Consider the following 14,220-nt stretch of genomic DNA (forward strand, 5'->3'; position numbering starts at 1 on the left):
TAAAAATACGTATACGTTAGTTTTATATTTACAATTTATATTGGTTTACTTGTACGAGTATAATCTTAAAAATACATAACATAAAAATTAATTTATTAGTAACATTTTTAATTGTATAGCTTTAATATTAACAACACATTTGGAAAAAATACCTGTATAATAAACTATATGTACCTATTTATGTATAATAAATATGTAAGTAACTATTATTTCGTAATTTTTCTACCAACAATTTCCAAAAATTATTTATTTAAGTATTTTTTGCCAAATTTGTATGATTAAAAATTAACGTAAATATACCATATTGTATGAAGTATACAAAGGTATATAATAGAAAATTAAAATTTTTAAATTAATCTATATTTATGTTTTACTTTGATTCAATCCAAAAAAAAAAAATAATCAAAAACTTCTAATGAAAAAGACATTGATACAATTGTATATTGCAATAGTGCTTATACGTTTTTGATGCATTTATATTTTATAATAATAATAATATATATTTAATTATTACGTTTCTTAAAAGATACCTAGACGCTTTAATAAAAACAAGGTAAGTGAAACAAAATAGTATAGTCTTATATTTAACTGATGCTATATAAAATACAATAGTTGAACGCTAATCGTGTATTCATGTCATTGTTTAATTATTTTTTAGCAACAAAATATTGTATATGTTTAATAACTATTGGATAGCCTATAACTGGTCGTATTAACGTTTAACAAAAAAAAACCTGTTAGTTCATTGAAAAAATTATAAATGACTAATTTATAACCACCGTCAAATAACAAGGAACAACCTAGGAATAAGTTAGACCGCGGGGATAGGTTTTTTATCACAATTTTAGTCTAAAATGTAATTTTCTTGTTCCTGCGATGTACCCATATACTGATGCATAAATAAAGATTCCTATTCCTTTCCATTGTAGATAAATAATATTAAAAATAATAAAATATTTTCAATATGCACGTGTGATAAAAATAGTAATATGATTTGTACCTTAGTTACTTCAACGATATTTATAATTTTTGTACTATAGCACAAGACCATTTACTTATAATATAATAACTACAAGGATAGTAGTGTGACGAAACATTTTGATAAAAATTTGAAAGCTCCGAAGGGGTTTCGACATTATGGACAGCTGCAGTGCACAGAAACAGCCTCGAGCAAAATGATCATGATTGTGTTAGTGTATGTTTGTAGATTATGTATAATGCGTTGTGTATATATATATATATATATATATATATATATATATAGATTATACGCATATTTGTATAAACGCATTTATTTATTACTGTTATTTTTATTTTTCATAATAACGTACCGCCAAAACGATCGGATTGTCACAATAAAAAAGCCGTCGGCTATTGGAAATATGGAGCGATACGACGCAGGACCGGTTTTGGTTTGCGTGTCCTATCCAACCCAGCCGACAACAAAGACCGACGTAATACTCAAAGAAAATTTCGTTAATCAAAAATGCACACACTAAAGTATCTTTCACTAGACAACAAAAAAAAATATAATAATTATGTCGTGTTTCGTTTTGTCCGTTACCAATACCTATGCATTACCCAACAGCGCAGCAAAAAATTTAATTGTAATTTCTGAATTTATAGTATGATAAGTAACAGTAATTATAGCCTCTGATGGTAGATGATAAATCTGATATTACGAGTAATAATAATAAAACACGTATATCAGTATTTTTACATTCGTGTATTATACAAACGAACAGCGTGAGAAATTTACAATATTTACATGCGTTTTTGCAAAATATTTACTAAATTTTAGAAGATAACTTTCCATGATTTGAAGTAGATAAGATACAATATGAAATGTTACGATATAGGTCAATATACGAAATATTTTTTTATTTACTTTTTTATCAAAATATATGTGATATTTACGTATTTACGTTGTAATATTTAATGATAATTTCTACATATTTTAATATATTATTATATTATTAAGGTAATTAATCTATCTAATAAAATATAAAAAAATTATTAATATAAAATACAGTTTGTTGATTAATTTATTGTTGTCTGATTTAAACTTTTTCTCTTTGCCTTTCTATATCTTTGCTAAGAAAAACCCGATATTTAGGTATATGATTATGACATTATTACTTAATAATATTATAATAATATATTGATATTATTTTGTTTATGGTTATGACAATTAATTTTTATAGTATTTATTAATGAAGTAATTTGATTGTTACAATACGGAGGTATTGATATTTTAAAAGCGTTTTCTGGTATATAAGCCAACAGTCATATTATAAGTTATTTTATTATTTTTACATAACGATTAAATGCCAAACGTTAAACTTTTTTAATAATGACAGAGAGCTTAAACCAATGTTTTTTTTTGATTTTTTAATGTATACACAATAACGGTCATAAGACTTGTTCTTGTCATTATAGTGCCATAGCAGTAAATAATTTACGGGGGGGGAGGGGACAAAACAAATATTACTTATAAATCGCAGGTATCTATTTTTTTTAAATTTGTGTGCATGTGATATTTTTTTTTCTTGACAAGTTAATTGTATGCGCAAACATAAAATGTTAAAATGGTATTACTCTGTGTATGCTATACATTAATATACATACTGTGCAGGTACACATTTCACGATAAGATTTGTTTCCATACATGAACACCGACGTAATAATAATAATATAATACCCTCATGCCATTATGACGCGGTGTGGCGGCGGTGTTCTTTAATTTGTGAAACAAAAGTTTTCGTTTCTGTTTTTGCAGGCCAACAGGGAAGGGAATTGGCCGGAACTGTGGCCATAAGTTTCGTTGCGCTTTATCGCGCACGGAACGCCACCGCATCGCTGCAGCCCATAAACTGTGTACCTACCTATACGTTTCTTATAAAACAGTGCGCACGCCGTACGCGTCACGTTTCGAGTTCGTATTATTATTGGCAACTCGGCTAATAACCGACACGGCCCCATAATAAAACACTATAGCTATGGTGCCGAGGCGCTCGTGTGTGTGTGTTTCGACGACCTGACGGAGGAAAGTAAAATTAATTATAAATAAAATAACCGCGAGTTGAAAACCAAAATTTTGGAATCGTTCCAAAACCAATAATTACCTATATACCAATACGATAATACGTATATAACTGTATCGAAACCGGATTTTTTGGTTTATTGTGAAAAAATTACAGAAATCACGTGTTCTGTGCCGATCGCTGAGATTATCGATGTGACGGTGTAAACGATTAAAATTGTGTTTTTATGTACAAGTACCGTGCACGATATTATAAATATATACATGGGCAATAAATACACGAGATTTTAATATAATATCGCTATAGATCGGCCGATGGTGTACCGGCAATGCTGCGGTAATGATGGAGTGTGTTTAGTATGCCGTACAAGCATTCTATACAACACGCGTAAGCCATAATTTTATATCTAACGACATCGTCACAATAATATGTAAACCTCTTTTTCTCACAGACATACACACACACACACACACACACACACACACAGAAATTGTTGGTTTTACATTATTATATATAGGTAGGTACCTACTACGATTATTATTATTTTTATATTTTGCATTTTGTGCCACGCGCATTACCTGCGCGTGGTGACAGAACTGGAACGCAACGGGTGCGCGAATGCATTTCATACGCGTGCATTAGAGAAGTAGTAAGTTCAAAGTCGGATGTTGATAAACGACGACGACAACGAAATGCGTTGCGCAACACCACTGACAAACGTGTTGCAATTTATGGTCACCACTGCGTGCATATTATACCATTCGGTGCACCGTTTACTCGTTTATAATTTTAAATGAAAATAATTTAGTAATAATAATAATATTGAGCCCAGTCCAATACCTATCGTTAGCACATAAACACATATTCAAGTAAAGATTAGATTTACGGACATGTCTATAATATAAATACTATATGTCAGTTTAAATTTATAAAAAATAATCGATTACTATGCATTATGTACAAATTTAAATGTTTAATTCGTTGAATAGCGTTATTGTCGAAGCGAGGGAGATGTTTTAAGTGTTGAATCAGCCACCCTTGGTCGTAGTTATGCAAAAAAATATACGTACCATATGATTCATATTTTTGTAAAATATGTTATAATATGGTTCTATTTCATATTATGTAGATTTATGTCTGTCACAGAGAGTGTGTAATACTCTCCACATGTTATATTTAAATATGAAATAAATACATAACCCGAAAAAAAACCCTACTATTGTGTGGTTCTAATATTATGATAAAATAAAATAAAAACATCTATTGCAATTATCGGGTGAAGAAAACATTTTTATCAAAACATCCTCTGAGTCTGCGATAAAATATTTTACTATATTTTTAAAAATATAAATATAATAAAAATACATTTAAAATATTAAAGTTATATCAGAAATTGCTTGTGAATTAGGTATATGTAACTACGTGCAATAATGTCGTTTGTATTGCCGTCAAGATACGCCTTGAATCGAAAATTAAAAACTACTAAATACCTTATAAGAATTTAAAACTTCATATGAATAATTATAGGGTACCGTACTTCCATTAAAAAAAAAATAAAATAAATAAATGTATAAATATAAATTGAATCTTAATTTAAATATACAATTTTTAGTATCATTGAAAAATCGAAGAACTGTAGTTAAAACATAATATTCATAATACAACTTTTACTAAACTGTATAAACATTTATAGTTATTATTTTATTATTTTTAGGTTATGAAATTTTAAATTTAAATTTGTTCAAAATATATAATTATAACAACAGCAATAAATGATTATTATATTATAAATTTATAATAAAACATAATATTAATATATACTATCCAATAGTATGTGTTATAGTGGTACCTAATCTCTAAAAAATAACCTTTTTAGATCAGAATACGTTAAAATGTTAAACGACTAGCTCGTTGTTGATTTTTACAGCAACAAATTACTGAATAAGTTGAATGAAAAATACTGTTTTATCAGCGACATTGATACGACCATGCAGATGACAGTTTAAACTACATATGCATGTATAAATTAAACGCACAATTTAGTATTCGTGTACACAAGTCTTTTATGCAATCATTATTATTATTATTATTATGATATTTTTTTTTTACACGCAATGTTCATTTTTTGCATATCCTGTGGACACAAATAAAAAATATTATAAACTACTATGGTATAAAGAACCAGAGTTCATGCTCCGTCGGGGGCCAGAAATTAATAAATAATTTTTATAAACAATACAATGGGTAAAGTAGGAATTTTATTAATAAATCAGTCCGATTATCTGTTTTAGAAATAAATGTACAAACATATAATATGGTAACAAAATCATTTAAATACACAACAGTCAACGGCAATCAGTATTCTATGTGAACATTAAAAATTCATTTGAACATTTAAAATTAGTAGCATAAACAATGCGTCTACTCGACTTTCAGTCGGTGTAATGTATCTGGTATTGGTTGTACGGCTAAATGATGATCCAACTTATTCTTGACCGGTGAAGCTATTACCCATACGCCTAGAATTTAGATGTCATATTTATTAATGATGATTTCCACCATTTTCAAATATATTTAAAGTATATTAAAGTATTAAAAAAAAAAGAAATGAAAACTATCACACCAAATTTATTATTCTTTCGACTAAACATTACGTTATGAATTTGACGGATTCCTGCAACTGTGATCTTTGAAAAGTATTTCAATTATCGTCAATTCAGCAAGTAAGCGAATGATTTAAAAACCAAATGCTTCGACGACTTGCATATTTTATTAATTCATAAATTATAGATATTGTCGCGTTGTGCTTATTAATGCATTCTTATTTCTCGGTTTAATGCATTAAGTTATTATATACATACATTCGTACCTACTATAATCTAATTTCACCTTATTTGTAGTATCGTACTTTGACACGATTCAACAATCCATACGATTACATTAATAAAATTCCAAATAAAACAAATTTATATTATCAAAGATAAACATAAGTCTCTCTCTCTGATATAAAATTAAAAATATATTTAAATTAAACCGATGTAATAATAAGTAGTGCCAAAATATGGACACATGTGTAGCTAAATAGCCTATCTGTAACGCCGCGTGATCAAAATAATATTAATATTGAAATTAAATAATATGTATGTAAGGATATATAAATACAAATATCACTAATTTAGCAGATATGTGTTTAATTATTTTCGTTCATTCTCAGTGATTAATAAATTAATTAATTTTCATTAATTCCGATAAATCTACGATAATATTCATATTATAATAATTTATCTATTTTTTTAAGCGATCATGTGTATTGTGTGGTCTTATTAGTGCAATCAATAACAATTACCTTGTATATATAGTCATCTTAATATATCTATATCGACTATATCACAACTAACATATATATTTGTAAGAGCCGCATTCGCAGATATTTAAAAATTTAAATGTAGAAAAATTATAGTGGCGTTTAAAATTGTTTAGGCAATAATATTATATGTTATAGTTTAGAGTAAAAAACCTAATGCGTTTGACCGGTTTCAGTGTCCGTAGAGAGCTATTTTCGATGTCATACACTAAACAGAAATGTTCGTCAATTAGCGTCTTTGGTGAATCTGGACCTATCGGGATTTGTCGAGCTTATGAAGGATCGCAATGTCGGAAATAGTAAACGGTTCCCATGCTCAACACGGATTTCGTCCATTTATATTATCTAGTGTTTCTCAGAAATTGCCTATTTCTACAAGTGTTTATCTCCTTATTTTCGCGATGATTATAGTGTGATAGTGTATTAATATTATTATTGTTGTTTAACATTTCGTAGTTGTTGAATCTCTTACAATTTTATAATTTTCTTTAAAGTTAAAAAAAAAAAAAGAGATAGATAACGATTATTATAATTATATTTCGTTAAAGCGGTACGCATAAATCCGATCCACACTGGTCGCGGAAGCGTCGATCGGTGACCCATAACCTGTTCTCGGTGTTCTCCGTCGGCAAACTCTCGCAGTTCAGCACGAAACAGAATAACAACATCAATATATAGCCTCTGCTCTGATTGATAGACGTTAATAATAATACACTTTTTATGACGAGCGGGCAGAACCCATCACTCTCCCCACCCCTTCCACCACATCACCACGCAAACGTTAATATATCGATATCGTGTACGCACCGGTCATCGTGTCCACGCCGTGGGAGGCGCGACAGTGTCCGACGAACGTGACCGCGTTACCGGTGTCCCGTTGGCTGACGATCGCGGTGACGGGGCCCCGGTCGCCGAACACCGTCTCGGCGCCGCCCGTCCAGTCCGAGCCGACGGCCCGCACGTCCAACCGGCCGGCCAGGCTGGTGGCCCGCATGTCGAACGCCGTCTCCAGGTTCGTGGACAGCCACAGGCCTTCGACCGTCGGGCACGGCGTGCCGTCCAGCCGGCCGTTCCGGGCCACGGTCACTATGGAACGCGCTCCGTACCGGTACGGCGGCCACGGCGTTTCGGCCGCGGTGGCCGCGGTGGCGGTGCCGCGCGCGTAGGTGTCGACCAACGGCGACCGGAGCTCGTCCCGTGAATCCTGTTGTCGACCGGCCGCGGCCGCGGACCAACGCGCGAGCAGCTCGTCCAGCGGATCCCGTCCACCGGCCTCAGTAGTCTCGACCACCGTAGAAGACGACGACGACGACGACAACAAAAATAGAGCGGTCAACGCGATTCTGCCCGCGCGCTGATGCATGACCGGTACGCACGAGACGTTTTCACAGACACGTCATAATCCAACGTTTTGCTAAACGTCGTGATGATAATAATGTGATATCGCAGTTGTATTTTGTTTGCGGTCAATAGTTACGGCAGTGTTTGGGATAACGTCGTTATTAATACGTATTTTCGAATAACCGAAAAATCGAAAATACGCATAGGAGACTACGTGCGACACGTATTCAATTATTCCACACCGCAGTAGACACATATAAGGCACACGTTCGCCTCTGCGTTAGGTAGAACGGAAGAATACGCCTCGGGATATTATACCGAGGGAAGAAGGTATTAATACAATCATTGACGATAGTCTATCGGACGGTAAAATATAAAAAAAAAAAAACAAAAACTAATAATATTCAAAAATAAAGTACCAGTGTATTATGGATAAAGTGCCTATTGCATAATTGATACGAAAAAAATATTGTTTTATTTTACGAGTAATATTAAGGTGGCATTAGATCGTAATGATATCGATATCTTTAACCCTACGGGATTCTTCTATGAGTTTCGTATTATAAATTAGTATATTTCTTCTCGCTCAATATTGTTTATCAAATGTAATTAATCGGACGGCGCAGTTTGAGAAATATTTGTTTATAATAAGCGACCCCCTTGGTGCATAGTCGGTATTTAATTAGATTTATAATCAATCAGAACTAATTCCACTTCTCCCGATTGAAGACATTGGTGGATTAACGCACAGTGTCGAGTAGATTGAGCACGTCAGTTGTACAGAATAATATGATTTAAGTGCATAAAAGAATAATTTATTTTTAACACATTTACCTTTATCCGGCAATAAACAAATAATGAGAATAGTTTATTAAGTTATTTATTTAAACTTTGTATAATAATTAAATAAAACAATTTATAAGACGTAAATATCGTTAACAGCTATTGTAATATTATAATATTTAATCTTAATTATGAAAAAAACTTTACAAATATTGTTTACAGAAATAACTGCATTTAATTTTAAAATTATTACCATTCTAACCAAATGCGTTTGACATACATGTATAGAACTATAAAATATAATAAAGACAAATTCAATAAAGAAAAATAATCATAATTCAGCCTCGGTAGTCAGGCAGAATACAGTGATTTGTAATTAGCCATTACACGATCGGTGCATAATAGATTAATTAAATAAAAAGTTTTTTTAACAAGTTGAAACAAATATTTATTACAAAAAAATATAAACACAAATATGCCCACATAAAATAGCGGTGGACCCACATATAGCACCCTAAAAATATCATTACTTCATATGGATAACACGTAGAAGATTGTAAATTATTTAAATGCCGATAAAAATGGTACGTTTTTTAAATTTCAAGTGAATTTTAAAGTGATATTTTTATTCTTTAAAAAGTATTTTAATTTGTATTTAATTATTAATTTATAAATTGTGTAAATACTATATTATGGCATTATGTAGTAGAAAGTTTTGTCAACTTTTCTTTTCTTTATAATATTGATTGATAATGGATTCGTATTTGCTTTTGGCAAGAATCGTTATTGCCTTCCGTGTTTTATTATTTGTTATTTTTATCGCCGATATATTTTATTTCAACCGTACCTACTTCTCAAGACTTTTTTATGGTAATAACTTAATTTTGCTATTGATAATTAATTTAATTAATTTATATTTTACGTCATATAGACTTAGTTTCTGGATAAAGAATTTAGTATTTACCACTTTTTTTGGAAGTAGTATATCTGTATATTTATACTCTTTATTTATCCATAGAATAAAATTTTAATTTAACGATTCCTAAGGTTGCTTAGCAATTAAATAAATGTAAAATATTATATTTACTGAGCATAGTTTGCCTCATATTGTATTTTACTTATTCCAGAATGATAAAATTGGCTAAGTCACGTAACTATATATATTTAAAATAATTAGTACATGTCTTAATTATTTAATAGAAAAATAAAATACGAGTATAATACGTATAATAAGATTAACAATGTGTTTTTCTTATTCGAATTATGCATATATATAACATTTAATAAGGTTATGCCATAACTCAGGAATGATAATATTGAAGATAAAATTAATTTTCCATTGATACTATAGAACAGGGTGGCGACTTAGTTCCTTGGCGTTCCAAGGGTGGCACAGTAGTCAAATTTCAACGGAACGCGAAAATATTAAAATTATTAAAAACTATGCTGTATATAAGGTTATGATATAACTGTTATAAGAAATTCAATGAAACAAATTATATTATACATTTTACAAATTATAATTACAAAAAAAAGGTGCGCTTGGTTATATTTTTATCCTTAGAAAATATAATTTCCTTTAGGCACGTAAAAAATTTTCAAAACCTTGATTTAAAAAATTTAGCATTTAACACAAAAAAGGTTCACCACCCCTACTATAGTACAATAAAATACTAAAATACTCAAACGTATAAATAGGACTAAATAATATTAGCGTAAAATAATAGATGATTTAATCTAAACTTAAATGCTTAATTATAATTATAAGTTTTACATTTTTTTTCAGCAAAACTTTTCCTATCTGATATTTGTTATGTTTTTTATATTTATAAAATATAAATACATAAATATAACTACGATCATCATTGTAAACCATAAATTATCATGACAAATTAATAAATAATAATATAACAATAAATTGTGCTATATATTCATCCTATCATTTATTCGTCTATACAAAAATATTACCAACCAAACATATCAACCATTATGTTGAAAAAAACAAGGGTAAAAATAAATAAATAATTGCAAATTTTAACAGTGATACTCGGCAACCACCAAAACATAGCAACTCATACAAACTGACTTCCGATACAACTATGCTCGTTTCCGTAGTTTGGTGGTGTTAGAGGCTTTTGGTGATCACATAATATTTCGACCTCGGACTACACTTCTCTGGACCGGAAGTACTATTTTCATTGTTGATGTTCAACCGGTATTTCCGTTTTGGCAACCATACCTATTATATCCAACGAAACCTGTACCACATACTAAATTAATCTTAAACATCAATCTTCTTCAATCATCTTATAATATTATTTGTACCCTCTAAAAGTAAAAGTAATGTAGACTGTAGTCTATATCTAGTTCATTGTGTTTTTATATTCTGGGTAAACATGGTAGGGTTTCATAAATATGTATAAAACAAAAAATAACAATGATAATACCGGAAATTGCTTGTATGTTAGTATGGGCCACTGTTATAGACACGAAAAACAGTAGGTAGCAAATATGTTAAGTACGTGGTACACAACTTAGTGGCGAGCGCTTCGTCGACCTCGAAGGAAGGCAGTTTTAAACAATTATTTTGAATTCAAAACCGCAATGATACATTTTCTCACTTGAAAAACAATTTTAAAAGCAGCTCGATTTACCATAGTGTTTATGTTATCTTTCAAAAACTTTAAAAACAATAGTTTAAATTATTTATTTTAAAACGTATAAATGGAAGATGGTAATTTATCGCAAAAGATTCATACTATAGTGTAAAATAACAATATATGCACAATAAATGTTATAATATATTATTTTATTTGATAAAATACATGAGCTATGACATGGAATATTAGTCAAACATTACGATTATGAATAGATTTTAAGGATGAACTTGACCTTTATCATTAGTACTGAGATCTTAGGGACATTTAAACAACTCACAGGACAGTCAATCAGCTTATTGTTAATCAATTTACGTACAAAATAAACAACATTAATATAATGCGAGTATTTATTATCTTATAGTAGGATACCAAATAACATGCCCAACTGACAACTACCACCACACACCGATGACATTCAAATAATTTGTAGTATGACATTCTTAGAATCTCTTATGTGAACTTTATACAATTTAAATGATTGTAAAAAGTGGGCTTTACTACTGAAATGAACTCAATGATAAAATTAATAAAAAAAAAACTGATAATTAATAATAGTATTGGGCCAATTACTGGCATATTTCGAGGTAGTAATAAATTTTTCAATCATTTGTCACCTACAATTTGTGAAATATTGCATTTTAAATATATAAAATAACACGATTGAGCTCATATTTAATTTGTAAGTCTTTAAAATATTTCAAACTTAAAAATTATTTTTAAAAATGGAGGTAGTCGTTATTTTAAATTTATTTTATTAAAAATACACTTATAAAACACCTGTAAAAAACTTTATTTTACAAACAACTATTGAAAATAGCGCTTTTCTGTGCCAAATAAAAATAAAGAACTATAAAATAGTCGATATACTAACATGCACATATGTGATTTTTCAGCAATAAAAGATATGTGTACCTCATAAATAAATCGACCACAAAGTTCTGATTGCTCCATCGACTACTGTGAATAATTTTACATATTTTATTCATTATAAAAATTGGTTAATGCGGAAGTAAACGGCATTTTATTCGCAATTTTTTATGTTAAAAAAATATATTACATTATTTTCTTGGTAATATTATTATAATACATAAAAGAATGCAGATGTTTATACGCAACTGCACCACTGCAGTCTACGTCTCTCCAGCGTAATAATATTACTATGGAAAAATCGTTTTCTCCACGTTTGTTATTTTTTTTTTATCGAGTTCTAACACAAAATTCTAAAATATAATAAACGAATAACTCCTATGTTACACAAGTATTCTATAGTAATATTATAAATAATATATTATTTAGCTCTACGCCTAATTATGAGTTTTATAGTTTACAATGTTTACATATTATACCAATAATTTCTAGAACATTGGATTTCAATTTAAAAATGAACAAAATTATTAATGTAAATTGTTCAAGAAATTTAATTTCGTATTGAATCATTTTCAAAAATATAAAGCAGTTTTTTGGCTAACGTAACTAATGTCAACAATTTACTTTATTTACGTAGTGTCGTAAACCGATGACAGTGCGACTCGTTACTAACACAATACAGAAGTCAAATTAACTTTTTATAAGACTACCATTGTAACCTAATAGTTTTATTTATTTATAAGCCTAATCCAATATTTTATTTATACCACTCAAATAAAAAAAAAAACATTTTTACATTTTTACACCTACTTACTAATTTTGTAAATTATTTGACTGTTGTTAATATTTATTTATTTTTTCACCATTCAATGTGTTAAAAGTTTATTTTACCCTTCTTTTTTATTCGTAACCTATTGTTGATTATACCATAATCAAATATGAATTAATCGATTAATACTATACAAGACATAATATTTAGATTTATATTTGTATTTTAATTTTGCTTATCAATTTTAATTTGTATAGAAATTTTTCCAATACCAACAACATAAACAAAAACAATTTTTCTTTGTTTCTTTAAGTTTGATAACATTTTCAAGTTTAAAACTCGTCATCATTTAATTAACGATTTGATTCCAGTTCCTGAAATTTAAACTTAATAATTTATGGGAGATAAAATAATTTAAGATCTTATAGTTTATACATATATAATATGTATTTATATAATATAAATATTTTATATTTACATTGGTTGATATCAATATATTGTAAGCTAATAACAACAAAAATATTACCATCTTTATCTATATATAAGTACAACAATTTCATTACTTGTAATAATGTTATATTGCTTATAATCCAATTGTTCATAATTTAAATACAATTTAAAGCTTTTATAACTAAATTAAATTGTAATTTAATAATACAGCGAAGATGACTGTACTATGTAACCTAAATACACAACATTATATATATATTTATATCTATAATAACTTTTTAGTTTTATATTTTTAGTACTTATTAAGTAAGTACCGAACATTATTGCAATATTATGATACCTTTATTGAATTTGTGTCATTCTAAACAGTATTAACTAATAACTATCATTTATTTAATTATACATGTTAATAAAATGATTAATTGGATACGTTTATTTTATCAAACCAAGGATTATAAATTTAAAACAACGTTGGTGTAGCAATAACGAATCATAAAAAATGAACAGACTGCTGATATAAAATATTGTAAGCCATTTTTTTACAAATTGTTATATAGAAACCTAAATTTTTTTTTAAATAATTATTTATTCGTGCGTACCATAGAATTTTCAAAAATATGTTCGTAGATGTTATAACAAATAATAATTAAGTAAAATATTAATTTTTTTTTTACTAAAGTCCTGACTATGTGTTTAGCGCCTATTATGAGAAAGGTCTGTGAAATCAATCTCTTTTTAAAATTATATAACAAATAATAATTGTAAATTTCAAAAAAAAAAATTGAATACATGCACGAACCTGTATAATTCGATTGTATATATAAAAAAAGAGCAACGTATCATAATATGACAATTATTGCAATTATTCGTTTAAAATATGTACTAGAAAAATCTAACTAACACAACTAGAGTAACAATAATTTTCTTTTGTATTTAATATAA

At 28.8% G+C, this 14,220-nt stretch overlaps 1 protein-coding gene across 3 annotated transcripts in view; it reads right to left on the reverse strand.

Annotated features, from left to right (window-relative positions):
* Nucleotides 1-14,220, reverse strand: part of LOC132921140 (Kv channel-interacting protein 1-like) — a 411,785-nt gene that overhangs the window by 397,270 nt on the left and 295 nt on the right. The gene's annotated exons all lie outside the window — the stretch shown is intronic.

The sequence above is a fragment of the Rhopalosiphum padi genome, chromosome 2 (assembly GCF_020882245.1).
Source record: "Rhopalosiphum padi isolate XX-2018 chromosome 2, ASM2088224v1, whole genome shotgun sequence".
Classification (NCBI taxonomy): Eukaryota; Metazoa; Arthropoda; class Insecta; order Hemiptera; family Aphididae; genus Rhopalosiphum; species Rhopalosiphum padi.